A 27,666-nucleotide genomic window follows, 5' to 3' on the forward strand; every position below is an offset into this window, starting at 1 on the left:
ACTAAGACAGATTACTGGGACAAAGGAAGAGGGTTTGGGGATTAGCACATCTCCTATGAAAGGTACAGTCACGCCCGAGACAACTCTGAGTGTCACCTCAAATTCTAAGAAATGCAAACTAGGGAACTACGCTTTTTATTGCCAGTGGATCTTTGTGTTTCAGACAAATGTGCACGCCTCCCAGAGCCCCTTGCAATGCACTTAGGGAAAGGGGGGAAGGTGCTGTGAAGCCCTCTCGCTGACAATGTCTCTCTTGTCTATAATGTAACTATGAGAGAGAGAGAAATAGGCAATGCGAGAGTGAAAAAGTAAAATGGAAATGTGTCTACTGAGACCAGTATAAGGGGAAATCCTCACAATCCAGGACCGACAGTTGATTGGGAGGGCGCTTACAGGTTTCCGACACCAGACCGGTACCTGAACTCACAAACCCAAACTGCAAAGTGATGCCCATTGCCACTAGACTGCCGACCCCCTTTCGGGGCCCCAACATATATCCTTTAGTCACACCTAGAGTTCCCAGGACAGTGCAGCATTCAGCGATTACACGAAAATATTGACAGCGCTAGGAGGCCATGCAAATGGCAGAGGTATGCTTTACAAAGCCCACGTAGCGTGCACAAAACAGCACATCAGTCAGGCCCACTTGAAGAGATGGTAAAGAGGAAATACTTCTGCTGCATCCAGTAAAACATAGAGATTGGCCTGCTTTAAAGGTTGACCATGTCCTTCATGGGTGTCTGTCAATATGATACTTCCCTGCTGCAAAGCTTACATTCGAAACGCCAGAACAACTAGGCCCAGAGCACAAAGATGCAGTCAGGTTGAAATAACGAGATACTGAAGAGCAATTTTGTATTTCAGAGTGGGAAAAGGAAGTATGACCCCGACGTGATTTGAACACACAACCTTTTGATCTGGAGTCAGACGCGCTACCATTGCGCCATGAGCTCCTTGTGGCAATCCACCTGGTGTGTCTGGTGACAGAATAAAGGTAGGAGACGTACATGCACCTGCAGAGCCTCATTGCTTCTTTAGGTAGACTGGCTAGGATAGCTTCCTTCTGTGCATCAGTACACGCTGCAGCCAAACCCTTCCCATGAAGTCTTGATGTTTATGAATTGAATGGCAAGTTTTGAAAAACTAAAGCAAGCGAGAAGAATTGCTTACAGTTTATTGGATTTTTTGGACGTCAGCAGACGAGACCTGCGAGAGGTAAACAGAAGTTCATAGTTGGTCACGCTGATTTTTTGAGCCAAAATGCATCGTCCCTGGGTGGGCTTGAACCACCAACCTTTCGGTTAACAGCCGAACGCGCTAACCGATTGCGCCACAGAGACTCATGCAGTGCCTACACTGGGGCCTGATTGGTGTGCTGTTTGCTTATGCTTCCCAGGCAACCTGAAAATATTTCTAAAATAGCTCTATTTCCCACAGCAAATCAGGGTATCAAGCACTTCCCTACCTCCCATAATCCACAAACACAGGGGATTTAGTAGAAGACAGAGCCCATCAACAGTGCACCAAATGTCCTCTGTGTAGGCATAACTTGCTATGAGGAGAAAGCCACAGTTGCGCACTTGTGTTAAAAGGGGACAGTAGGCTGAACCCAGAGAACACGGGAGAAATGACTCAGGTTTACTGAGTGGAACACTCTGTGTCTTTGTGCCAAAAACAGCAGCGTCTTTTCGGTTAACAGCCGAACGCGCTAACCAATTGTGCCACAGAGACTCACTGGAATGTGTGTTCTGCCTTTGGCCTGATTGCATTGCTATTTATTTCTGATTGGCAGAAAACCTGAACTTTTTTCTGAAAAAGGCATGCCTCTCTTAGCACTGCAGTGCATTAGACTGCTCCCTTGCTTCCCTGAGTCCCCAAATACACAACCACCTTGGGCACAATAGAAGACACATTCCAGCAGATTTAGCAAGAGTGCACCAAGGTTTCTATATGTAGGTACCTTGCTGAGAAGCAAGACCTGCAGTTGCATTCTTCTGTTAAAAGAGGGCAGCAGAGTGCACCAAGAGAACTTGGGGGAAGTAGCTTATGTTAACTACTTGCCATGATCTTTATAGATCCCTCTGTTTGACTGGGTGAATTCTAATTTCTGGGGTAGAGTAAGCAATTTTTGGATCTAGATGCTGTGCGCAACAGGAATGCTATATACTGCACTGTACTGCTACTGAAAAGTTACCAATTTTACAGGATGTTCAGGTAAGCTTTGTTTCAGAAAACAACTTGCTAGAGGCCCTAGGACAGATTACTGGGACAAAGGAAGAGGGTTTGGGGATTAGCACATCTCCTATGAAAGGTACAGTCACGCCCGAGACAACTCTGAGTGCCTCCTCAAATTCTAAGAAATGCGAACTGGGGTCCTACGCCTTTTATTGCCAGTGGATCTTTGTGTTTCAGACAAATGTGCACGCCTCCCAGAGCCCCTTGCAATGCACTTAGGGAAATGGGGGAAGGTGCTGTGAAGCCCTCTCGCTGACAATGTCTCTCTTGTCTATAATGTATCTATGAGAGAGAGAGAAATAGGCAATGCGAGAGTGAAAAAGTAAAATGGAAATGTGTCTACTGAGACCAGTATAAGGGGAAATCCTCACAATCCAGGACCGACAGTTGATTGGGAGGGCGCTTACAGGTTTCCGACACCAGACCGGTACCTGAACTCACAAACCCAAACTACAAAGTGATGCCCATTGCCACTAGACTGCCGACCCCCTTTCGGGGCCCCAACATATATCCTTTAGTCACACCTAGAGTTCCCAGGACAGTGCAGCATTCAGCGATTACACGAAAATATTGACAGCGCTAGGAGGCCATGCAAATGGCAGAGGTATGCTTTACAAAGCCCACGTAGCGTGCACAAAACAGCACATCAGTCAGGCCCACTTGAAGAGATGGTAAAGAGGAAATACTTCTGCTGCATCCAGTAAAACATAGAGATTGGCCTGCTTTAAAGCTTGACCATGTCCTTCATGGGTGTCTGTCAATATGATATTTCCCTGCTGCAAAGTTTACATTCGAAACGCCAGAACAACTAGGCCCAGAGCACAAAGATGCAGTCAGGTTGAAATAACGAGATACTGAAGAGCAATTTTATATTTCAGAGTGGGAAAAGCAAATATGCCCCCGACGTGATTTGAACACGCAACCTTCTGATCTGGAGTCAGACGCGCTACCATTGCGCCACGAGGTCCTTGTGGCAATCCACCTGGTGTGTCTGATGACAGAATAAAGGTAGGAGACGTACATGCACCTGCAGAGCCTCATTGCTTCTTTAAGTAGACTGGCTAGGATAGCTTCCTTCTATGCATCAGTACACGCTGCAGCCAAACCCTTCCCATGAAGTCTTGATGTTTATGAATTGAATGGCAAGTTTTGAAAAACTAAAGCAAGCGAGAAGAATTGCTTGCAGTTTATTGGATTTTTTGGACGTCAGCAGACGAGACCTGCGAGAGGTAAACAGAAGTCCATAGTTGGTCACGCTGAATTTTTGAGCCAAAATGCACCGTCCCTGGGTGGGCTTGAACCACCAACCTTTCGGTTAACAGCCGAACGCGCTAAACGATTGCGCCACAGAGACTCATGCAGTTCTTACACAGGGGCCTGATTGGTGTGCTGTTTGCTTATGCTTCCCAGGCAACCTGAAAATATTTCTAAAATAGCTCTTTTTCCCACAGCAAATCAGGGTATCAAGCACTTCCCTACCTCCCCTAATCCACAAACACAGGGGATTTAGTAGAGGACAGAGCCCATCAACAGTGCACCAAATGTCCTCTGTGTAGGCATAACTTGCTATGAGGATAAAGCCACAGTTGCGCACTTGTGTTAAAAGGGGACAGTAGGCTGAACCCAGAGAACACGGGAGAAATGACTCAGGTTTACTGAGTGGAACACTCTGTGTCTTTGTGCCAAAAACAGCAGCGTCTTTTCGGTTAACAGCCGAACGCGCTAACCAATTGCACCACAGAGACTCACTGGCATGTGTGTTCTGCCTTTGGCCTGATTGCATTGCTATTTTTTTCTGATTGGCAGAAAACCTGAACTTTTTTCTGAAAAAGGCATGCCTCTCTTAGCACTGCAGTGCATTAGACTGCTCCCTTGCTTCCCTGAGTCCCCAAATACACAACCACCCTGGGCACAATAGAAGACACATTCCAGCAGATTTAGCAAGAGTGCACCAAGGATTCTATATGTAGGTACCTTGCTGAGAAGCAAGACCTGCAGTTGCATTCTTCTGTTAAAAGAGGGCAGCAGAGTGCACCAAGAGAACTTGGGGGAAGTAGCTTATGTTAACTACTTGCCATGCTCTTTATAGATCCCTCTGTTTGACTGGGTGAATTCTAATTTCTGGGGTAGAGTAAGCAATTTTTGGATCTAGTTGCTGTGCGCAACAGGAATGCTATATACTGCACTGTACTGCTACTGAAAAGTTACCAATTTTACAGGATGTTCAGGTAAGCTTTGTTTCAGAAAACAACTTGCTAGAGGCACTAAAACAGATTACTGGGACAAAGGAAGAGGGTTTGGGGATTAGCACATCTCCTATGAAAGGTACAGTCACGCCCAAGACAACTCTGAGTGTCACCTCAAATTCTAAGAAATGCAAACTAGGGACCTACGCTTTTTATTGCCAGTGGATCTTTGTGGTTCAGACAAATGTGCACGCCTCCCAGAGCCCCTTGCAATGCACTTAGGGAAATGGGGGAAGGTGCTGTGAAGCCCTCTCGCTGACAATGTCTCTCTTGTCTATAATGTATCTATGAGAGAGAGAGAAATAGGCAATGCGAGAGTGAAAAAGTAAAATGGAAATGTGTCTACTGAGACCAGTATAAGGGGAAATCCTCACAATCCAGGACCGACAGTTGATTGGGAGGGCGCTTACAGGTTTCCGACACCAGACCGGTACCTGAACTCACAAACCCAAACTGCAAAGTGATGGGCATTGCCACTAGACTGCCGACCCCCTTTCGGGGCCCCAGCATATATCCTTTAGTCACACCTAGAGTTCCCAGGACAGTGCAGCATTCAGCGATTACACGAAAATATTGACAGCGCTAGGAGGCCATGCAAATGGCAGAGGTATGCTTTACAAAGCCCACGTAGCGTGCACAAAACAGCACATCAGTCAGGCCCACTTGAAGAGATGGTAAAGAGGAAATACTTCTGCTGCATCCAGTAAAACATAGAGATTGGCCTGCTTTAAAGGTTGACCATGTCCTTCATGGGTGTCTGGCAATATGATACTTCCCTGCTGCAAAGCTTACATTCGAAACGCCAGAACAACTAGGCCCAGAGCACAAAGATGCAGTCAGGTTGAAATAACGAGATACTGAAGAGCAATTTTGTATTTCAGAGTGGGAAAAGCAAATATGACCCCGACGTGATTTGAACACTCAACCTTCTGATCTGGAGTCAGACGCGCTACCATTGCGCCACGAGGTCCTTGTGGCAGTCCACCTGGTGTGTCTGATGACAGAATAAAGGTAGGAGACGTACATGCACCTGCAGAGCCTCATTGCTTCTTTAAGTAGACTGGCTAGGATAGCTTCCTTCTGTGCATCAGTACACGCTGCAGCCAAACCCTTCCCATGAAGTCTTGATGTTTATGAATTGAATGGCAAGTTTTGAAAAACTAAAGCAAGCGAGAAGAATTGCTTGCAGTTTATTGGATTTTTTGGACGTCAGCAGACGAGACCTGCGAGAGGTAAACAGAAGTTCATAGTTGGTCATGCTGAATTTTTGAGCCAAAATGCACCGTCCTGGGTGGGCTTGAACCACCAACCTTTCGATTAACAGCCGGACGCGCTAACTGATCGCGCCACAGAGACTCGTGCAGTGCTTACACTGGGGCCTGATTGGTGTGCTGTTTGCTTATGCTTCCCAGGCAACCTGAAAACATTTCTAAAATAGCTCTATTTCCCACAGCAAATCAGGGTATCAAGCACTTCCCTACCTCCCCTAATCCACAAACACAGGGGATTTAGTAGAGGACAGAGCCCATCAACAGTGCACCAAATGTCCTCTGTGTAGGCATAACTTGCTATGAGGAGAAAGCCACAGTTGCGCACTTGTGTTAAAAGGGGACAGTAGGCTGAACCCAGAGAACACGGGAGAAATGACTCAGGATTACTGAGTGGAACACTTTGTGTCTTTGTGCCAAAAACAGCAGCGTCTTTTCGGTTAACAGCCGAACGCGCTAACCAATTGCGCCACAGAGACTCACTGGCATGTGTGTTCTGCCTTTGGCCTGATTGCATTGCTATTTTTTTCTGATTGGCAGAAAACCTGAACTTTTTTCTGAAAAAGGCATGCCTCTCTTAGCACTGCAGTGCATTAGACTGCTCCCTTGCTTCCCTGAGTCCCCAAATACACAACCACCTTGGGCACAATAGAAGACACATTCCAGCAGATTTAGCAAGAGTGCACCAAGGTTTCTATATGTAGGTACCTTGCTGAGAAGCAAGACCTGCAGTTGCATTCTTCTGTTAAAAGAGGGCAGCAGAGTGCACCAAGAGAACTTGGGGGAAGTAGCTTATGTTAACTACTTGCCATGCTCTTTATAGATCCCTCTGTTTGACTGGGTGAATTCTAGTTTCTGGGGTAGAGTAAGCAATTTTTGGATCTAGATGCTGTGCGCAACAGGAATGCTATATAATGCACTGTACTGCTACTGAAAAGTTACCAATTTTACAGGATGTTCAGGTAAGCTTTGTTTCAGAAAACAACTTGCTAGAGGCCCTAGGACAGATTACTGGGACAAAGGAAGAGGGTTTGGGGATTAGCACATCTCCTATGAAAGGTACAGTCACGCCCGAGACAACTCTGAGTGCCACCTCAAATTCTAAGAAATGCGAACCAGGGTCCTACGCTTTTTATTGCCAGTGGATCTTTGTGTTTCAGACAAATGTGCACGCCTCCCAGAGCCCCATGCAATGCACTTAGGGAAATGGGGGAAGGTGCTGTGCAACCCTCTCGCTGACAATGTCTCTCTTGTCTATAATGTATCTATGAGAGAGAGAGAAATAGGCAATGCGAGAGTGAAAAAGTAAAATGGAAATGTGTCTACTGAGACCAGTATAAGGGGAAATCCTCACAATCCAGGACCGACAGTTGATTGGGAGGGCGCTTACAGGTTTCCGACACCAGACCGGTACCTGAACTCACAAACCCAAACTGCAAAGTGATAGGCATTGCCACTAGACTGCCGACCCCCTTTCGGGGCCCCAGCATGTATCCTTTAGTCACACCTAGAGTTCCCAGGACAGTGCAGCATTCAGCGATTACACGAAAATATTGACAGCGCTAGGAGGCCATGCAAATGGCAGAGGTATGCTTTACAAAGCCCACGTAGCGTGCACAAAACAGCACATCAGTCAGGCCCACTTGAAGAGATGGTAAAGAGGAAATACTTCTGCTGCATCCAGTAAAACATAGAGATTGGCCTGCTTTAAAGGTTGACCATGTCCTTCATGGGTGTCAGTCAATATGATACTTCCCTGCTGCAAAGCTTACATTCGAAACGCCAGAACAACTAGGCCCAGAGCACAAAGATGCAGTCAGGTTGAAATAACGAGATACTGAAGAGCAATTTTGTATTTCAGAGTGGGAAAAGGAAGTATGACCCCGACGTGATTTGAACACACAACCTTTTGATCTGGAGTCAGACGCGCTACCATTGCGCCACGAGCTCCTTGTGGCAATCCACCTGGTGTGTCTGATGACAGAATAAAGGTAGGAGACGTACATGCACCTGCAGAGCCTCATTGCTTCTTTAGGTAGACTGGCTAGGATAGCTTCCTTCTGTGCATCAGTACACGCTGCAGCCAAACCCTTCCCATGAAGTCTTGATGTTTATGAATTGAATGGCAAGTTTTGAAAAACTAAAGCAAGCGAGAAGAATTGCTTGCAGTTTATTGGATTTTTTGGACGTCAGCAGACGAGACCTGCGAGAGGTAAACAGAAGTTCATAGTTGGTCATGCTGAATTTTTGAGCCAAAATGCACCGTCCCTGGGTGGGCTTGAACCACCAACCTTTCGGTTAACAGCCGAACGCGCTAACCGATTGCGCCACAGAGACTCATGCAGTGCTTACACTGGGGCCTGATTGGTGTGCTGTTTGCTTATGCTCCCCAGGCAACCTGAAAATATTTCTAAAATAGCTCTATTTCCCACAGCAAATCAGGGTATCAAGCACTTCCCTACCTCCCCTAATCCACAAACACAGGGGATTTAGTAGAAGACAGAGCCCATCAACAGTGCACCAAATGTCCTCTGTGTAGGCATAACTTGCTATGAGGAGAAAGCCACAGTTGCGCACTTGTGTTAAAAGGGGACAGTAGGCTGAACCCAGAGAACACGGGAGAAATGACTCAGGTTTACTGAGTGGAACACTCTGTGTCTTTGTGCCAAAAACAGCAGCGTCTTTTCGGTTAACAGCCGAACGCGCTAACCAATTGTGCCACAGGGACTCACTGGAATGTGTGTTCTGCCTTTGGCCTGATTGCATTGCTATTTATTTCTGATTGGCAGAAAACCTGAACTTTTTTCTGAAAAAGGCATGCCTCTCTTAGCACTGCAGTGCATTAGACTGCTCCCTTGCTTCCCTGAGTCCCCAAATACACAACCACCTTGGGCACAATAGAAGACACATTCCAGCAGATTTAGCAAGAGTGCACCAAGGTTTCTATATGTAGGTACCTTGCTGAGAAGCAAGACCTGCAGTTGCATTCTTCTGTTAAAAGAGGGCAGCAGAGTGCACCAAGAGAACTTGGGGGAAGTAGCTTATGTTAACTACTTGCCATGATCTTTATAGATCCCTCTGTTTGACTGGGTGAATTCTAATTTCTGGGGTAGAGTAAGCAATTTTTGGATCTAGATGCTGTGCGCAACAGGAATGCTATATACTGCACTGTACTGCTACTGAAAAGTTACCAATTTTACAGGATGTTCAGGTAAGCTTTGTTTCAGAAAACAACTTGCTAGAGGCCCTAGGACAGATTACTGGGACAAAGGAAGAGGGTTTGGGGATTAGCACATCTCCTATGAAAGGTACAGTCACGCCCGAGACAACTCTGAGTGCCTCCTCAAATTCTAAGAAATGCGAACTGGGGTCCTACGCCTTTTATTGCCAGTGGATCTTTGTGTTTCAGACAAATGTGCACGCCTCCCAGAGCCCCTTGCAATGCACTTAGGGAAATGGGGGAAGGTGCTGTGAAGCCCTCTCGCTTACAATGTCTCTCTTGTCTATAATGTATCTATGAGAGAGAGACAAATAGGCAATGCGAGAGTGAAAAAGTAAAATGGAAATGTGTCTACTGAGACCAGTATAAGGGGAAATCCTCACAATCCAGGACCGACAGTTGATTGGGAGGGCGCTTACAGGTTTCCGACACCAGACCGGTACCTGAACTCACAAACCCAAACTGCAAAGTGTTGGGCATTGCCACTAGACTGCCGACCCCCTTTCGGGGCCCCAACATATATCCTTTAGTCACACCTAGAGTTCCCAGGACAGTGCAGCATTCAGCGATTACACGAAAATATTGACAGCGCTAGGAGGCCATGCAAATGGCAGAGGTATGCTTTACAAAGCCCACGTAGCGTGCACAAAACAGCACATCAGTCAGGCCCACTTGAAGAGATGGTAAAGAGGAAATACTTCTGCTGCATCCAGTAAAACATAGAGATTGGCCTGCTTTAAAGCTTGACCATGTCCTTCATGGGTGTCTGTCAATATGATACTTCCCTGCTGCAAAGTTTACATTCGAAACGCCAGAACAACTAGGCCCAGAGCACAAAGATGCAGTCAGGTTGAAATAACGAGATACTGAAGAGCAATTTTATATTTCAGACTGGGAAAAGCAAATATGCCCCCGACGTGATTTGAACACGAAACCTTCTGATCTGGAGTCAGACGCGCTACCATTGCGCCACGAGGTCCTTGCGGCAGTCCACCTGGTGTGTCTGATGACAGAATAAAGGTAGGAGACGTACATGCACCTGCAGAGCCTCATTGCTTCTTTAAGTAGACTGGCTAGGATAGCTTCCTTCTGTGCATCAGTACACGCTGCAGCCAAACCCTTCCCATGAAGTCTTGATGTTTATGAATTGAATGGCAAGTTTTGAAAAACTAAAGCAAGCGAGAAGAATTGCTTGCAGTTTATTGGATTTTTTGAACGTCAGCAGACGAGACCTGCGAGAGGTAAACAGAAGTCCATAGTTGGTCACGCTGAATTTTTGAGCCAAAATGCACCGTCCCTGGGTGGGCTTGAACCACCAACCTTTTGGTTAACAGCCGAACGCGCTAACCGATTGCGCCACAGAGACTCATGCAGTTCTTACACAGGGGCCTGATTGGTGTGCTGTTTGCTTATGCTTCCCAGGCAACCTGAAAATATTTCTAAAATAGCTCTTTTTCCCACAGCAAATCAGGGTATCAAGCACTTCCCTACCTCCCCTAATCCACAAACACAGGGGATTTAGTAGAGGACAGAGCCCATCAACAGTGCACCAAATGTCCTCTGTGTAGGCATAACTTGCTATGAGGATAAAGCCACAGTTGCGCACTTGTGTTAAAAGGGGACAGTAGGCTGAACCCAGAGAACACGGGAGAAATGACTCAGGTTTACTGAGTGGAACACTCTGTGTCTTTGTGCCAAAAACAGCAGCGTCTTTTCGGTTAACAGCCGAACGCGCTAACCAATTGCACCACAGAGACTCACTGGCATGTGTGTTCTGCCTTTGGCCTGATTGCATTGCTATTTTTTTCTGATTGGCAGAAAACCTGAACTTTTTTCTGAAAAAGGCATGCCTCTCTTAGCACTGCAGTGCATTAGACTGCTCCCTTGCTTCCCTGAGTCCCCAAATACACAACCACCCTGGGCACAATAGAAGACACATTCCAGCAGATTTAGCAAGAGTGCACCAAGGATTCTATATGTAGGTACCTTGCTGAGAAGCAAGACCTGCAGTTGCATTCTTCTGTTAAAAGAGGGCAGCAGAGTGCACCAAGAGAACTTGGGGGAAGTAGCTTATGTTAACTACTTGCCATGCTCTTTATAGATACCTCTGTTTGACTGGGTGAATTCTAATTTCTGGGGTAGAGTAAGCAATTTTTGGATCTAGTTGCTGTGCGCAACAGGAATGCTATATACTGCACTGTACTGCTACTGAAAAGTTACCAATTTTACAGGATGTTCAGGTAAGCTTTGTTTCAGAAAACAACTTGCTAGAGGCACTAAAACAGATTACTGGGACAAAGGAAGAGGGTTTGGGGATTAGCACATCTCCTATGAAAGGTACAGTCACGCCCAAGACAACTCTGAGTGTCACCTCAAATTCTAAGAAATGCAAACTAGGGACCTACGCTTTTTATTGCCAGTGGATCTTTGTGGTTCAGACAAATGTGCACGCCTCCCAGAGCCCCTTGCAATGCACTTAGGGAAATGGGGAAGGTGCTGTGAAGCCCTCTCGCTGACAATGTCTCTCTTATCTATAATTTATCTATGAGAGAGAGAGAAATAGGCAATGCGAGAGTGAAAAAGTAAAATGGAAATGTGTCTACTGAGACCAGTATAAGGGGAAATCCTCACAATCCAGGACCGACAGTTGATTGGGAGGGCGCTTACAGGTTTCCGACACCAGACCGGTACCTGAACTCACAAACCCAAACTGCAAAGTGATGGGCATTGCCACTAGACTGCCGACCCCCTTTCGGGGCCCCAGCATATATCCTTTAGTCACACCTAGAGTTCCCAGGACAGTGCAGCATTCAGCGATTACACGAAAATATTGACAGCGCTAGGAGGCCATGCAAATGGCAGAGGTATGCTTTACAAAGCCCACGTAGCGTGCACAAAACAGCACATCAGTCAGGCCCACTTGAAGAGATGGTAAAGAGGAAATACTTCTGCTGCATCCAGTAAAACATAGAGATTGGCCTGCTTTAAAGGTTGACCATGTCCTTCATGGGTGTCTGTCAATATGATACTTCCCTGCTGCAAAGCTTACATTCGAAACGCCAGAACAACTAGGCCCAGAGCACAAAGATGCAGTCAGGTTGAAATAACGAGATACTGAAGAGCAATTTTGTATTTCAGAGTGGGAAAAGCAAATATGACCCCGACGTGATTTGAACACGCAACCTTCTGATCTGGAGTCAGACGCTCTACCATTGCGCCACGAGGTCCTTGTGGCAGTCCACCTGGTGTGTCTGATGACAGAATAAAGGTAGGAGACGTACATGGACCTGCAGAGCCTCATTGCTTCTTTAAGTAGACTGGCTAGGATAGCTTCCTTCTATGCATCAGTACACGCTGCAGCCAAACCCTTCCCATGAAGTCTTGATGTTTATGAATTGAATGGCAAGTTTTGAAAAACTAAAGCAAGCGAGAAGAATTGCTTGCAGTTTATTGGATTTTTTGGACGTCAGCAGACGAGACCTGCGAGAGGTAAACAGAAGTTCATAGTTGGTCATGCTGAATTTTTGAGCCAAAATGCACCGTCCTGGGTGGGCTTGAACCACCAACCTTTCGATTAACAGCCGGACGCGCTAACTGATCGCGCCACAGAGACTCGTGCAGTGCTTACACTGGGGCCTGATTGGTGTGCTGTTTGCTTATGCTTCCCAGGCAACCTGAAAACATTTCTAAAATAGCTCTATTTCCCACAGCAAATCAGGGTATCAAGCACTTCCCTACCTCCCCTAATCCACAAACACAGGGGATTTAGTAGAGGACAGAGCCCATCAACAGTGCACCAAATGTCCTCTGTGTAGGCATAACTTGCTATGAGGAGAAAGCCACAGTTGCGCACTTGTGTTAAAAGGGGACAGTAGGCTGAACCCAGAGAACACGGGAGAAATGACTCAGGATTACTGAGTGGAACACTTTGTGTCTTTGTGCCAAAAACAGCAGCGTCTTTTCGGTTAACAGCCGAACGCGCTAACCAATTGCGCCACAGAGACTCACTGGCATGTGTGTTCTGCCTTTGGCCTGATTGCATTGCTATTTTTTTCTGATTGGCAGAAAACCTGAACTTTTTTCTGAAAAAGGCATGCCTCTCTTAGCACTGCAGTGCATTAGACTGCTCCCTTGCTTCCCTGAGTCCCCAAATACACAACCACCTTGGGCACAATAGAAGACACATTCCAGCAGATTTAGCAAGAGTGCACCAAGGTTTCTATATGTAGGTACCTTGCTGAGAAGCAAGACCTGCAGTTGCATTCTTCTGTTAAAAGAGGGCAGCAGAGTGCACCAAGAGAACTTGGGGGAAGTAGCTTATGTTAACTACTTGCCATGCTCTTTATAGATCCCTCTGTTTGACTGGGTGAATTCTAGTTTCTGGGGTAGAGTAAGCAATTTTTGGATCTAGATGCTGTGCGCAACAGGAATGCTATATAATGCACTGTACTGCTACTGAAAAGTTACCAATTTTACAGGATGTTCAGGTAAGCTTTGTTTCAGAAAACAACTTGCTAGAGGCCCTAGGACAGATTACTGGGACAAAGGAAGAGGGTTTGGGGATTAGCACATCTCCTATGAAAGGTACAGTCACGCCCGAGACAACTCTGAGTGCCACCTCAAATTCTAAGAAATGCGAACCAGGGTCCTACGCTTTTTATTGCCAGTGGATCTTTGTGTTTCAGACAAATGTGCACGCCTCCCAGAGCCCCATGCAATGCACTTAGGGAAATGGGGGAAGGTGCTGTGCAACCCTCTCGCTGACAATGTCTCTCTTGTCTATAATGTATCTATGAGAGAGAGAGAAATAGGCAATGCGAGAGTGAAAAAGTAAAATGGAAATGTGTCTACTGAGACCAGTATAAGGGGAAATCCTCACAATCCAGGACCGACAGTTGATTGGGAGGGCGCTTACAGGTTTCCGACACCAGACCGGTACCTGAACTCACAAACCCAAACTGCAAAGTGATAGGCATTGCCACTAGACTGCCGACCCCCTTTCGGGGCCCCAGCATGTATCCTTTAGTCACACCTAGAGTTCCCAGGACAGTGCAGCATTCAGCGATTACACGAAAATATTGACAGCGCTAGGAGGCCATGCAAATGGCAGAGGTATGCTTTACAAAGCCCACGTAGCGTGCACAAAACAGCACATCAGTCAGGCCCACTTGAAGAGATGGTAAAGAGGAAATACTTCTGCTGCATCCAGTAAAACATAGAGATTGGCCTGCTTTAAAGGTTGACCATGTCCTTCATGGGTGTCTGTCAATATGATACTTCCCTGCTGCAAAGTTTAAATTCGAAACGCCAGAACAACTAGGCCCAGAGCACAAAGATGCAGTCAGGTTGAAATAACGAGATACTGAAGAGCAATTTTGTATTTCAGAGTGGGAAAAGCAAATATGACCACGACGTGATTTGAACACGCAACCTTCTGATCTGGAGTCAGACGCGCTACCATTGCGCCACGAGGTCCTTGGCAGTCCACCTGGTGTGTCTGATGACAGAATAAAGGTAGGAGACGTACATGCACCTGCAGAGCCTCATTGCTTCTTTAAGTAGACTGGCTAGGATAGCTTCCTTCTGTGCATCAGTACACGCTGCAGCCAAACCCTTCCCATGAAGTCTTGATGTTTATGAATTGAATGGCAAGTTTTGAAAAACTAAAGCAAGCGAGAAGAATTGCTTGCAGTTTATTGGATTTTTTGGACGTCAGCAGACGAGACCTGCGAGAGGTAAACAGAAGTTCATAGTTGGTCACGCTGAATTTTTGACCCAAAATGCATCGTCCCTCGGTGGGCTTGAACCACCAACCTTTTGGTTAACAGCCGAACGCGCTAACCGATTGCTCCATAGAGACTCATGCAGTGCTTACATTGGGGCCTGATTGGTGTGCTGTTTGCTTATGCTTCCCAGGCAACCTGAAAATATTTCTAAAATAGCTCTATTTCCCACAGCAAATCAGGGTATCAAGCACTTCCCTACCTCCCCTAATACACAAACACAGGGGATTTAGTAGAGGACAGAGCCCATCAACAGTGCACCAAATGCCCTCTGTGTAGGCATAACTTGCTATGAGGAGAAAGCCACAGTTGCGCACTTGTGTTAAAAGGGGACAGTAGGCTGAACCCAGAGAACACGGGAGAAATGACTCAGGTTTACTGAGTGGAACACTCTGTGTCTTTGTGCCCAAAACAGCAGCGTCTTTTCGGTTAACAGCCGAACGCGCTAACCAATTGCGCCACAGAGACTCACTGGCATGTGTGTTCTGCCTTTGGCCTGATTACATTGCTATTTTTTTCTGATTGGCAGTAAACCTGAACTTTTTTCTGAAAAAGGCATGCCTCTCTTAGCACTGCAGTGCATTAGACTGCTCCCTTGCTTCCCTGAGTCCCCAAATACACAACCACCTTGGGCACAATAGAAGACACATTCCACCAGATTTAGCAAGAGTGCACCAAGGATTCTATATGTAGGTACCTTGCTGAGAAGCAAGACCTGCAGTTGCATTCTTCTGTTAAAAGAGGGCAGCAGAGTGCACCAAGAGAACTTGGGGGAAGTAGCTTATGTTAACTACTTGCCATGCTCTTTATAGATCCCTCTGTTTGACTGGGTGAATTCTAATTTCTGGGGTAGAGTAAGCAATTTTTGGATCTAGATGCTGTGCGCAACAGGAATGCTATATACTGCACTTTACTGCTACTGAAAAGTTACCAATTTTACAGGATGTTCAGGTAAGCTTTGTTTCAGAAAACAACTTGCTAGAGGCACTAAGACAGATTACTGGGACAAAGGAAGAGGGTTTGGGGATTAGCACATCTCCTATGAAAGGTACAGTCACGCCCGAGACAACTCTGAGTGTCACCTCAAATTCTAAGAAATGCAAACTAGGGAACTACGCTTTTTATTGCCAGTGGATCTTTGTGTTTCAGACAAATGTGCACGCCTCCCAGAGCCCCTTGCAATGCACTTAGGGAAATGGGGGAAGGTGCTGTGCAACCCTCTCGCTGACAATGTCTCTCTTGTCTATAATGTATCTATGAGAGAGAGAGAAATAGGCAATGCGAGAGTGAAAAAGTAAAATGGAAATGTGTCTACTGAGACCAGTATAAGGGGAAATCCTCACAATCCAGGACCGACAGTTGATTGGGAGGGCGCTTACAGGTTTCCGACACCAGACCGGTACCTGAACTCACAAACCCAAACTGCAAAGTGATGCCCATTGCCACTAGACTGCCGACCCCCTTTCGGGGCCCCAACATATATCCTTTAGTCACACCTAGAGTTCCCAGGACAGTGCAGCATTCAGCGATTACACGAAAATATTGACAGCGCTAGGAGGCCATGCAAATGGCAGAGGTATGCTTTACAAAGCCCACGTAGCGTGCACAAAACAGCACATCAGTCAGGCCCACTTGAAGAGATGGTAAAGAGGAAATACTTCTGCTGCATCCAGTAAAACATAGAGATTGGCCTGCTTTAAAGGTTGACCATGTCCTTCATGGGTGTCAGTCAATATGATACTTCCCTGCTGCAAAGCTTACATTCGAAACGCCAGAACAACTAGGCCCAGAGCACAAAGATGCAGTCAGGTTGAAATAACGAGATACTGAAGAGCAATTTTGTATTTCAGAGTGGGAAAAGGAAGTATGACCCCGACGTGATTTGAACACACAACCTTTTGATCTGGAGTCAGACGCGCTACCATTGCGCCACGAGCTCCTTGTGGCAATCCACCTGGTGTGTCTGATGACAGAATAAAGGTAGGAGACGTACATGCACCTGCAGAGCCTCATTGCTTCTTTAGGTAGACTGGCTAGGATAGCTTCCTTCTGTGCATCAGTACACGCTGCAGCCAAACCCTTCCCATGAAGTCTTGATGTTTATGAATTGAATGGCAAGTTTTGAAAAACTAAAGCAAGCGAGAAGAATTGCTTGCAGTTTATTGGATTTTTTGGACGTCAGCAGACGAGACCTGCGAGAGGTAAACAGAAGTTCATAGTTGGTCATGCTGAATTTTTGAGCCAAAATGCACCGTCCCTGGGTGGGCTTGAACCACCAACCTTTCGGTTAACAGCCGAACGCGCTAACCGATTGCGCCACAGAGACTCATGCAGTGCTTACACTGGGGCCTGATTGGTGTGCTGTTTGCTTATGCTCCCCAGGCAACCTGAAAATATTTCTAAAATAGCTCTATTTCCCACAGCAAATCAGGGTATCAAGCACTTCCCTACCTCCCCTAATCCACAAACACAGGGGATTTAGTAGAAGACAGAGCCCATCAACAGTGCACCAAATGTCCTCTGTGTAGGCATAACTTGCTATGAGGAGAAAGCCACAGTTGCGCACTTGTGTTAAAAGGGGACAGTAGGCTGAACCCAGAGAACACGGGAGAAATGACTCAGGTTTACTGAGTGGAACACTCTGTGTCTTTGTGCCAAAAACAGCAGCGTCTTTTCGGTTAACAGCCGAACGCGCTAACCAATTGTGCCACAGGGACTCACTGGAATGTGTGTTCTGCCTTTGGCCTGATTGCATTGCTATTTATTTCTGATTGGCAGAAAACCTGAACTTTTTTCTGAAAAAGGCATGCCTCTCTTAGCACTGCAGTGCATTAGACTGCTCCCTTGCTTCCCTGAGTCCCCAAATACACAACCACCTTGGGCACAATAGAAGACACATTCCAGCAGATTTAGCAAGAGTGCACCAAGGTTTCTATATGTAGGTACCTTGCTGAGAAGCAAGACCTGCAGTTGCATTCTTCTGTTAAAAGAGGGCAGCAGAGTGCACCAAGAGAACTTGGGGGAAGTAGCTTATGTTAACTACTTGCCATGATCTTTATAGATCCCTCTGTTTGACTGGGTGAATTCTAATTTCTGGGGTAGAGTAAGCAATTTTTGGATCTAGATGCTGTGCGCAACAGGAATGCTATATACTGCACTGTACTGCTACTGAAAAGTTACCAATTTTACAGGATGTTCAGGTAAGCTTTGTTTCAGAAAACAACTTGCTAGAGGCCCTAGGACAGATTACTGGGACAAAGGAAGAGGGTTTGGGGATTAGCACATCTCCTATGAAAGGTACAGTCACGCCCGAGACAACTCTGAGTGCCTCCTCAAATTCTAAGAAATGCGAACTGGGGTCCTACGCCTTTTATTGCCAGTGGATCTTTGTGTTTCAGACAAATGTGCACGCCTCCCAGAGCCCCTTGCAATGCACTTAGGGAAATGGGGGAAGGTGCTGTGAAGCCCTCTCGCTTACAATGTCTCTCTTGTCTATAATGTATCTATGAGAGAGAGAGAAATAGGCAATGCGAGAGTGAAAAAGTAAAATGGAAATGTGTCTACTGAGACCAGTATAAGGGGAAATCCTCACAATCCAGGACCGACAGTTGATTGGGAGGGCGCTTACAGGTTTCCGACACCAGACCGGTACCTGAACTCACAAACCCAAACTGCAAAGTGATGGGCATTGCCACTAGACTGCCGACCCCCTTTCGGGGCCCCAGCATATATCCTTTAGTCACACCTAGAGTTCCCAGGACAGTGCAGCATTCAGCGATTACACGAAAATATTGACAGCGCTAGGAGGCCATGCAAATGGCAGAGGTATGCTTTACAAAGCCCACGTAGCGTGCACAAAACAGCACATCAGTCAGGCCCACTTGAAGAGATGGTAAAGAGGAAATACTTCTGCTGCATCCAGTAAAACATAGAGATTGGCCTGCTTTAAAGGTTGACCATGTCCTTCATGGGTGTCTGTCAATATGATACTTCCCTGCTGCAAAGCTTACATTCGAAACGCCAGAACAACTAGGCCCAGAGCACAAAGATGCAGTCAGGTTGAAATAACGAGATACTGAAGAGCAATTTTGTATTTCAGAGTGGGAAAAGCAAATATGACCCCGACGTGATTTGAACACGCAACCTTCTGATCTGGAGTCAGACGCTCTACCATTGCGCCACGAGGTCCTTGTGGCAGTCCACCTGGTGTGTCTGATGACAGAATAAAGGTAGGAGACGTACATGGACCTGCAGAGCCTCATTGCTTCTTTAAGTAGACTGGCTAGGATAGCTTCCTTCTATGCATCAGTACACGCTGCAGCCAAACCCTTCCCATGAAGTCTTGATGTTTATGAATTGAATGGCAAGTTTTGAAAAACTAAAGCAAGCGAGAAGAATTGCTTGCAGTTTATTGGATTTTTTGCACGTCAGCAGACGAGACCTGCGAGAGGTAAACAGAAGTTCATAGTTGGTCATGCTGAATTTTTGAGCCAAAATGCATCGTCCCTGGGTGGGCTTGAACCACCAACCTTTCGGTTAACAGCCGAAAGCGCTAACCGATTGCGCCACAGAGACTCATGCAGTGCTTACACTGGGGCCTGATTGGTGTGCTGTTTGCTTATGCTCCCCAGGCAACCTGAAAATACTTCTAAAATAGCTCAATTTCCCACAGCAAATCAGGGTATCAAGCACTTCCCTACCTCCCGTAATCCACAAACACAAGGGATTTAGTAGAGGACAGAGCCCATCAACAGTGCACCAAATGCCCTCTGTGTAGGCATAACTTGCTATGAGGAGAAAGCCACAGTTGCGCACTTGTGTTAAAAGGGGACAGTAGGCTGAACCCAGAGAACACGGGAGAAATGACTCAGGTTTACTGAGTGGAACACTCTGTGTCTTTGTGCCCAAAACAGCAGTGTCTTTTCGGTTAACAGCCGAACGCACTAACCAATTGCGCCACAGAGACTCACTGGCATGTGTGTTCTGCCTTTGGCCTGATTGCATTGCTATTTTTTTCTGATTGGCAGAAAACCTGAACTTTTTTCTGAAAAAGGCATGCCTCTCGTAGCACTGCAGTGCATTAGACTGCTCCCTTGCTTCCCTGAGTCCCCAAATACACAACCACCTTGGGCACAATAGAAGACACATTCCAGCAGATTTAGCAAGTGTGCACCAAGGATTCTATATGTAGGTACCTTGCTGAGAAGCAAGACCTGCAGTTGCATTCTTCTGTTAAAAGAGGGCAGCAGAGTGCACCAAGAGAACTTGGGGGAAGTAGCTTATGTTAACTACTTGCCATGCTCTCTCTAGATCCCTCTGTTTGACTGGGTGAATTCTAATTTCTGGGGTAGAGTAAGCAATTTTTGGATCTAGATGCTGTGCGCAACAGGAATGCTATATACTGCACTGTACTGCTACTGAAAAGTTACCAATTTTACAGGATGTTCAGGTAAGCTTTGTTTCAGAAAACAACTTGCTAGAGGCAGTAAGACAGATTACTGGGACAAAGGAAGAGGGTTTGGGGATTAGCACATCTCCTATGAAAGGTACAGTCACGCCCGAGACAACTCTGAGTGTCACCTCAAATTCTAAGAAATGCAAACTAGGGACCTACGCTTTTTATTGCCAGTGGATCTTTGTGTTTCAGACAAATGTGCACGCCTCCCAGAGCCCCATGCAATGCACTTAGGGAAATGGGGGAAGGTGCTGTGCAACCCTCTCGCTGACAATGTCTCTCTTGTCTATAATGTATCTATGAGAGAGAGAGAAATAGGCAATGCGAGAGTGAAAAAGTAAAATGGAAATGTGTCTACTGAGACCAGTATAAAGGGAAATCCTCACAATCCAGGACCGACAGTTGATTGGGAGGGCGCTTACAGTTTTCTGACACCAGACCGGTACCTGAACTTACAAACCCAAACTGCAAAGTGATGGGCATTGCCACTAGACTGCCGACCCCCTTTCGGGACCCCAGCATATATCCTTTAGTCACACCTAGAGTTCCCAGGACAGTGCAGCATTCAGCGATTACACGAAAATATTGACAGCGCTAGGAGGCCATGCAAATGGCAGAGGTATGCTTTACAAAGCCCATGTAGCGTGCACAAAACAGCACATCAGTCAGGCCCACTTGAAGAGATGGTAAAGAGGAAATACTTCTGCTGCATCCAGTAAAACATAGAGATTGGCTTGCTTTAAAGCTTGACCATGTCCTTCATGGGTGTCTGTCAATATGATACTTCCCTGCTGCAAAGCTTACATTCGAAACGCCAGAACAACTAGGCCCAGAGCACAAAGATGCAGTCAGGTTGAAATAACGAGATACTGAAGAGCAATTTTATATTTCAGAGTGGGAAAAGCAAATATGCCCCCGACGTGATTTGAACACGAAACCTTCTGATCTGGAGTCAGACGCGCTACCATTGCGCCACGAGGTCCTTGCGGCATTCACCTGGTGTGTCTGATGACAGAATAAAGGTAGGAGACGTACATGCACCTGCAGAGCCTCATTGCTTCTTTAAGTAGACTGGCTAGGATAGCTTCCTTCTGTGCATCAGTACACGCTGCAGCCAAACCCTTCCCATGAAGTCTTGATGTTTATGAATTGAATGGCAAGTTTTGAAAAACTAAAGCAAGCGAGAAGAATTGCTTGCAGTTTATTGGATTTTTTGGACGTCAGCAGACGAGACCTGCGAGAGGTAAACAGAAGTCCATAGTTGGTCACGCTGAATTTTTGAGCCAAAATGCACCGTCCCTGGGTGGGCTTGAACCACCAACATTAACAGCCGAACGTGCTAACCGATTGCGCCACAGAGACTCATGCAGTTCTTACACAGGGGCTTGATTGGTGTGCTGTTTGCTTATGCTTCCCAGGCAACCTGAAAATATTTCTAAAATAGCTCTATTTCCCACAGCAAATCAGGGTATCAAGCAGTTCCCTACCTCCCCTAATCCACAAACACAGGGGATTTAGTAGAGGACAGAGCCCATCAACAGTGCACCAAATGTCCTCTGTATAGGCATAACTTGCTATGAGGAGAAAGCCACAGTTGCGCACTTGTGTTAAAAGGGGACAGTAGGCTGAACCCAGAGAACACGGGAGAAATGACTCAGGTTTACTGAGTGGAACACTCTGTGTCTTTGTGCCAAAAACAGCAGCGTCTTTTCGGTTAACAGCCGAACGCGCTAACCAATTGTGCCACAGAGACTCACTGGCATGTGTGTTCTGCCTTTGGCCTGATTGCATTGCTATTTTTTTCTGATTGGCAGAAAACCTGAACTTTTTTCTGAAAAAGGCATGCCTCTCTTAGCACTGCAGTGCATTAGACTGCTCCCTTGCTTCCCTGAGTCCCCAAATACACAACCACCTTGGGCACAATAGAAGACACATTCCAGCAGATTTAGCAAGAGTGCACCAAGGATTCTATATGTAGGTACCTTGCTGAGAAGCAAGACCTGCAGTTGCATTCTTCTGTTAAAAGAGGGCAGCAGAGTGCACCAAGAGAACTTGGGGGAAGTAGCTTATGTTAACTACTTGCCATGCTCTCTCTAGATCCCTCTGTTTGACTGGGTGAATTCTAATTTCTGGGGTAGAGTAAGCAATTTTTGGATCTAGATGCTGTGCGCAACAGGAATGCTATATACTGCACTGTACTGCTACTGAAAAGTTACCAATTTTACAGGATGTTCAGGTAAGCTTTGTTTCAGAAAACAACTTGCTAGAGGCCCTAGGACAGATTACTGGGACAAAGGAAGAGGGTTTGGGGATTAGCACATCTCCTATGAAAGGTACAGTCACGCCCGAGACAACTCTGAGTGCCTCCTCAAATTCTAAGAAATGCGAACTGGGGTCCTACGCCTTTTATTGCCAGTGGATCTTTGTGTTTCAGACAAATGTGCACGCCTCCCAGAGCCCCATGAAATGCACTTAGGGAAATGGGGGAAGGTGCTGTGCAACCCTCTCGCTGACAATGTCTCTCTTGTCTATAATGTATCTATGAGAGAGAGAGAAATAGGCAATGCGAGAGTGAAAAAGTAAAATGGAAATGTGTCTACTGAGACCAGTATAAGGGGAAATCCTCACAATCCTGGACCGACAGTTGATTGGGAGGGCGCTTACAGGTTTCCGACACCAGACCGGTACCTGAACTCACAAACCCAAACTGCAAAGTGATGGGCATTGCCACTAGACTGCCGACCCCCTTTCGGGGCCCCAGCATATATCCTTTAGTCACACCTAGAGTTCCCAGGACAGTGCAGCATTCAGCGATTACACGAAAATATTGACAGCGCTAGGAGGCCATGCAAATGGCAGAGGTATGCTTTACAAAGCCCACGTAGCGTGCACAAAACAGCACATCAGTCAGGCCCACTTGAAGAGATGGTAAAGAGGAAATACTTCTGCTGCATCCAGTAAAACATAGAGATTGGCCTGCTTTAAAGGTTGACCATGTCCTTCATGAGTGTCTGTCAATATGATACTTCCCTGCTGCAAAGTTTACATTCGAAACGCCAGAACAACTAGGCCCAGAGCACAAAGATGCAGTCAGGTTGAAATAACGAATTACTGAAGAGCAATTTTATATTTCAGAGTGGGAAAAGCAAATATGCCCCCGACGTGATTTGAACACGAAACCTTCTGATCTGGAGTCAGACGCGCTACCATTGCGCCACGAGGTCCTTGTGGCAATCCACCTGGTGTGTCTGATGACAGAATAAAGGTAGGAGACGTGCATGGACCTGCAGAGCCTCATTGCTTCTTTAAGTAGACTGGCTAGGATAGCTTCCTTCTGTGCATCAGTACACGCTGCAGCCAAACCCTTCCCATGAAGTCTTGATGTTTATGAATTGAATGGCAAGTTTTGAAAAACTAAAGCAAGCGAGAAGAATTGCTTACAGTTTATTGGATTTTTTGGACGTCAGCAGACGAGACCTGCGAGAGGTAAACAGAATTCCATAGTTGGTCACGCTGAATTTTTGAGCCAAAATGCACCGCCCCTGTGGCGGTGGTTGGTGGCTTGAACCACCAACCTTTCGGTAAACAGCCAAACACGCTAACCGATTGCGCCACAGAGACTCATGCAGTTCTCACACAGGGGCCTGATTGGTGTGCTGTTTGCTTATGCTTCCCAGGCAACCTGAAAATATTTCTAAAATAGCTCTATTTCCCACAGCAAATCAGGGTATCAAGCACTTCCCTACCTCCCTTAATCCACAAACACAGGGGATTTAGTAGAGGACAGAGCCCATCAACAGTGCACCAAATGTCCTCTGTATAGGCATAACTTGCTATGAGGAGAAAGCCACAGTTGCGCACTTGTGTTAAAAGGGGACAGTAGGCTGAACCCAGAGAACACGGGAGAAATGACTCAGGTTTACTGAGTGGAACACTCTGTGTCTTTGTGCCAAAAACAGCAGCGTCTTTTCGGTTAACAGCCGAACGCGCTAACCAATTGCGCCACAGAGACTCACTGGCATGTGTGTTCTGCCTTTGGCCTGATTGCATTGCTATTTTTTTCTGATTGGCAGAAAACCTGAACTTTTTTCTGAAAAAGGCATGCCTCTCTTAGCACTGCAGTGCATTAGACTGCTCCCTTGCTTCCCTGAGTCCCCAAATACACAACCACCTTGGGCACAATAGAAGACACAGTCCAGCAGATTTAGCAAGAGTGCACCAAGGATTCTATATGTAGGTACCTTGCTGAGAAGCAAGACCTGCAGTTGCATTCTTCTGTTAAAAGAGGGCAGCAGAGTGCACCAAGAGAACTTGGGGGAAGTAGCTTATGTTAACTACTTGCCATGCTCTTTATAGATCCCTCTGTTTGACTGGGTGAATTCTAATTTCTGGGGTAGAGTAAGCAATTTTTGGATCTAGATGCTGTGCGCAACAGGAATGCTATATACTGCACTGTACTGCTACTGAAAAGTTACCAATTTTACAGGATGTTCAGGTAAGCTTTGTTTCAGAAAACAACTTGCTAGAGGCCCTAGGACAGATTACTGGGACAAAGGAAGAGGGTTTGGGGATTAGCACATCTCCTATGAAAGGTACAGTCACGCCCGAGACAACTCTGAGTGCCTCCTCAAATTCTAAGAAATGCGAACTGGGGTCCTACGCCTTTTATTGCCAGTGGATCTTTGTGTTTCAGACAAATGTGCACGCCTCCCAGAGCCCCATGAAATGCACTTAGGGAAATGGGGGAAGGTGCTGTGCAACCCTCTCGCTGACAATGTCTCTCTTGTCTATAATGTATCTATGAGAGAGAGAGAAATAGGCAATGCGAGAGTGAAAAAGTAAAATGGAAATGTGTCTACTGAGACCAGTATAAGGGGAAATCCTCACAATCCTGGACCGACAGTTGATTGGGAGGGCGCTTACAGGTTTCCGACACCAGACCGGTACCTGAACTCACAAACCCAAACTGCAAAGTGATGGGCATTGCCACTAGACTGCCGACCCCCTTTCGGGGCCCCAGCATATATCCTTTAGTCACACCTAGAGTTCCCAGGACAGTGCAGCATTCAGCGATTACACGAAAATATTGACAGCGCTAGGAGGCCATGCAAATGGCAGAGGTATGCTTTACAAAGCCCACGTAGCGTGCACAAAACAGCACATCAGTCAGGCCCACTTGAAGAGATGGTAAAGAGGAAATACTTCTGCTGCATCCAGTAAAACATAGAGATTGGCCTGCTTTAAAGGTTGACCATGTCCTTCATGAGTGTCTGTCAATATGATACTTCCCTGCTGCAAAGTTTACATTCGAAACGCCAGAACAACTAGGCCCAGAGCACAAAGATGCAGTCAGGTTGAAATAACGAATTACTGAAGAGCAATTTTATATTTCAGAGTGGGAAAAGCAAATATGCCCCCGACGTGATTTGAACACGAAACCTTCTGATCTGGAGTCAGACGCGCTACCATTGCGCCACGAGGTCCTTGTGGCAATCCACCTGGTGTGTCTGATGACAGAATAAAGGTAGGAGACGTGCATGGACCTGCAGAGCCTCATTGCTTCTTTAAGTAGACTGGCTAGGATAGCTTCCTTCTGTGCATCAGTACACGCTGCAGCCAAACCCTTCCCATGAAGTCTTGATGTTTATGAATTGAATGGCAAGTTTTGAAAAACTAAAGCAAGCGAGAAGAATTGCTTACAGTTTATTGGATTTTTTGGACGTCAGCAGACGAGACCTGCGAGAGGTAAACAGAATTCCATAGTTGGTCACGCTGAATTTTTGAGCCAAAATGCACCGCCCCTGTGGCGGTGGTTGGTGGCTTGAACCACCAACCTTTCGGTAAACAGCCAAACACGCTAACCGATTGCGCCACAGAGACTCATGCAGTTCTCACACAGGGGCCTGATTGGTGTGCTGTTTGCTTATGCTTCCCAGGCAACCTGAAAATATTTCTAAAATAGCTCTATTTCCCACAGCAAATCAGGGTATCAAGCACTTCCCTACCTCCCTTAATCCACAAACACAGGGGATTTAGTAGAGGACAGAGCCCATCAACAGTGCACCAAATGTCCTCTGTATAGGCATAACTTGCTATGAGGAGAAAGCCACAGTTGCGCACTTGTGTTAAAAGGGGACAGTAGGCTGAACCCAGAGAACACGGGAGAAATGACTCAGGTTTACTGAGTGGAACACTCTGTGTCTTTGTGCCAAAAACAGCAGCGTCTTTTCGGTTAACAGCCGAACGCGCTAACCAATTGCGCCACAGAGACTCACTGGCATGTGTGTTCTGCCTTTGGCCTGATTGCATTGCTATTTTTTTCTGATTGGCAGAAAACCTGAACTTTTTTCTGAAAAAGGCATGCCTCTCTTAGCACTGCAGTGCATTAGACTGCTCCCTTGCTTCCCTGAGTCCCCAAATACACAACCACCTTGGGCACAATAGAAGACACATTCCAGCAGATTTAGCAAGAGTGCACCAAGGATTCTATATGTAGGTAACTTGCTGAGAAGCAAGACCTGCAGTTGCATTCTTCTGTTAAAAGAGGGCAGCAGAGTGCACCAAGAGAACTTGGGGGAAGTAGCTTATGTTAACTACTTGCCATGCTCTTTATAGATCCCTCTGTTTGACTGGGTGAATTCTAATTTCTGGGGTAGAGTAAGCAATTTTTGGATCTAGATGCTGTGCGCAACAGGAATGCTATATACTGCACTGTACTGCTACTGAAAAGTTACCAATTTTACAGGATGTTCAGGTAAGCTTTGTTTCAGAAAACAACTTGCTAGAGGCAGTAAGACAGATTACTGGGACAAAGGAAGAGGGTTTGGGGATTAGCACATCTCCTATGAAAGGTACAGTCACGCCCGAGACAACTCTGAGTGTCACCTCAAATTCTAAGAAATGCAAACTAGGGACCTACACTTTTTATTGCCAGTGGATCTTTGTGTTTCAGACAAATGTGCACGCCTCCCAGAGCCCCTTGCAATGCACTTAGGGAAAGGGGGGAAGGTGCTGTGAAGCCCTCTCGCTGACAATGTCTCTCTTGTCTATAATGTAACTATGAGAGAGAGAGAAATAGGCAATGCGAGAGTGAAAAAGTCAAATGGAAATGTGTCTACTGAGACCAGTATAAGGGGAAATCCTCACAATCCAGGACCGACAGTTGATTGGGAGGGCGCTTACAGGTTTCTGACACCAGACCGGTACCTGAACTCACAAACCCAAACTGCAAAGTGATGCCCATTGCCACTAGACTGCCGACCCCCTTTCGGGGCCCCAACATATATCCTTTAGTCACACCTAGAGTTCCCAGGACAGTGCAGCATTCAGCGATTACACGAAAATATTGACAGCGCTAGGAGGCCATGCAAATGGCAGAGGTATGCTTTACAAAGCCCACGTAGCGTGCACAAAACAGCACATCAGTCAGGCCCACTTGAAGAGATGGTAAAGAGGAAAT

The 27,666-nt window shown here is 46.4% G+C and overlaps 15 non-coding genes across 15 annotated transcripts; all 15 read right to left on the reverse strand.

Moving 5' to 3' along the window:
- Positions 1 to 1,266: 1,266 nt before the first annotated feature.
- TRNAN-GUU (transfer RNA asparagine (anticodon GUU)) lies at positions 1,267 to 1,340 on the reverse strand. Its single transcript has one exon. It is a non-coding gene; the product is annotated as a tRNA-Asn (tRNA).
- Positions 1,341 to 3,130: 1,790 nt separating this feature from the next.
- Positions 3,131 to 3,202, reverse strand: TRNAW-CCA (transfer RNA tryptophan (anticodon CCA)). The gene has a single exon. It is a non-coding gene; the product is annotated as a tRNA-Trp (tRNA).
- A 313-nt stretch (positions 3,203 to 3,515) lies between these two features.
- On the reverse strand, positions 3,516 to 3,589 carry TRNAN-GUU (transfer RNA asparagine (anticodon GUU)). Its single transcript has one exon. It is a non-coding gene; the product is annotated as a tRNA-Asn (tRNA).
- Positions 3,590 to 5,379: 1,790 nt separating this feature from the next.
- Positions 5,380 to 5,451, reverse strand: TRNAW-CCA (transfer RNA tryptophan (anticodon CCA)). The gene has a single exon. It is a non-coding gene; the product is annotated as a tRNA-Trp (tRNA).
- Positions 5,452 to 8,012: 2,561 nt separating this feature from the next.
- Positions 8,013 to 8,086, reverse strand: TRNAN-GUU (transfer RNA asparagine (anticodon GUU)). The gene has a single exon. It is a non-coding gene; the product is annotated as a tRNA-Asn (tRNA).
- A 1,790-nt stretch (positions 8,087 to 9,876) lies between these two features.
- TRNAW-CCA (transfer RNA tryptophan (anticodon CCA)) lies at positions 9,877 to 9,948 on the reverse strand. The gene has a single exon. It is a non-coding gene; the product is annotated as a tRNA-Trp (tRNA).
- Positions 9,949 to 10,261: 313 nt separating this feature from the next.
- On the reverse strand, positions 10,262 to 10,335 carry TRNAN-GUU (transfer RNA asparagine (anticodon GUU)). The gene has a single exon. It is a non-coding gene; the product is annotated as a tRNA-Asn (tRNA).
- Positions 10,336 to 12,124: 1,789 nt separating this feature from the next.
- Positions 12,125 to 12,196, reverse strand: TRNAW-CCA (transfer RNA tryptophan (anticodon CCA)). Its single transcript has one exon. It is a non-coding gene; the product is annotated as a tRNA-Trp (tRNA).
- A 2,176-nt stretch (positions 12,197 to 14,372) lies between these two features.
- On the reverse strand, positions 14,373 to 14,444 carry TRNAW-CCA (transfer RNA tryptophan (anticodon CCA)). The gene has a single exon. It is a non-coding gene; the product is annotated as a tRNA-Trp (tRNA).
- A 2,560-nt stretch (positions 14,445 to 17,004) lies between these two features.
- Positions 17,005 to 17,078, reverse strand: TRNAN-GUU (transfer RNA asparagine (anticodon GUU)). The gene has a single exon. It is a non-coding gene; the product is annotated as a tRNA-Asn (tRNA).
- Positions 17,079 to 18,868: 1,790 nt separating this feature from the next.
- TRNAW-CCA (transfer RNA tryptophan (anticodon CCA)) lies at positions 18,869 to 18,940 on the reverse strand. Its single transcript has one exon. It is a non-coding gene; the product is annotated as a tRNA-Trp (tRNA).
- A 313-nt stretch (positions 18,941 to 19,253) lies between these two features.
- Positions 19,254 to 19,327, reverse strand: TRNAN-GUU (transfer RNA asparagine (anticodon GUU)). Its single transcript has one exon. It is a non-coding gene; the product is annotated as a tRNA-Asn (tRNA).
- A 1,790-nt stretch (positions 19,328 to 21,117) lies between these two features.
- On the reverse strand, positions 21,118 to 21,189 carry TRNAW-CCA (transfer RNA tryptophan (anticodon CCA)). Its single transcript has one exon. It is a non-coding gene; the product is annotated as a tRNA-Trp (tRNA).
- A 2,170-nt stretch (positions 21,190 to 23,359) lies between these two features.
- Positions 23,360 to 23,431, reverse strand: TRNAW-CCA (transfer RNA tryptophan (anticodon CCA)). Its single transcript has one exon. It is a non-coding gene; the product is annotated as a tRNA-Trp (tRNA).
- Positions 23,432 to 25,618: 2,187 nt separating this feature from the next.
- Positions 25,619 to 25,690, reverse strand: TRNAW-CCA (transfer RNA tryptophan (anticodon CCA)). Its single transcript has one exon. It is a non-coding gene; the product is annotated as a tRNA-Trp (tRNA).
- Between the last annotated feature and the right edge of the window lie 1,976 nt (positions 25,691 to 27,666).

The sequence above is a fragment of the Ambystoma mexicanum genome, chromosome 11 (assembly GCF_040938575.1).
Source record: "Ambystoma mexicanum isolate Mex_15411 chromosome 11, UKY_AmexF1_1, whole genome shotgun sequence".
NCBI lineage: Eukaryota > Metazoa > Chordata > Amphibia > Caudata > Ambystomatidae > Ambystoma > Ambystoma mexicanum.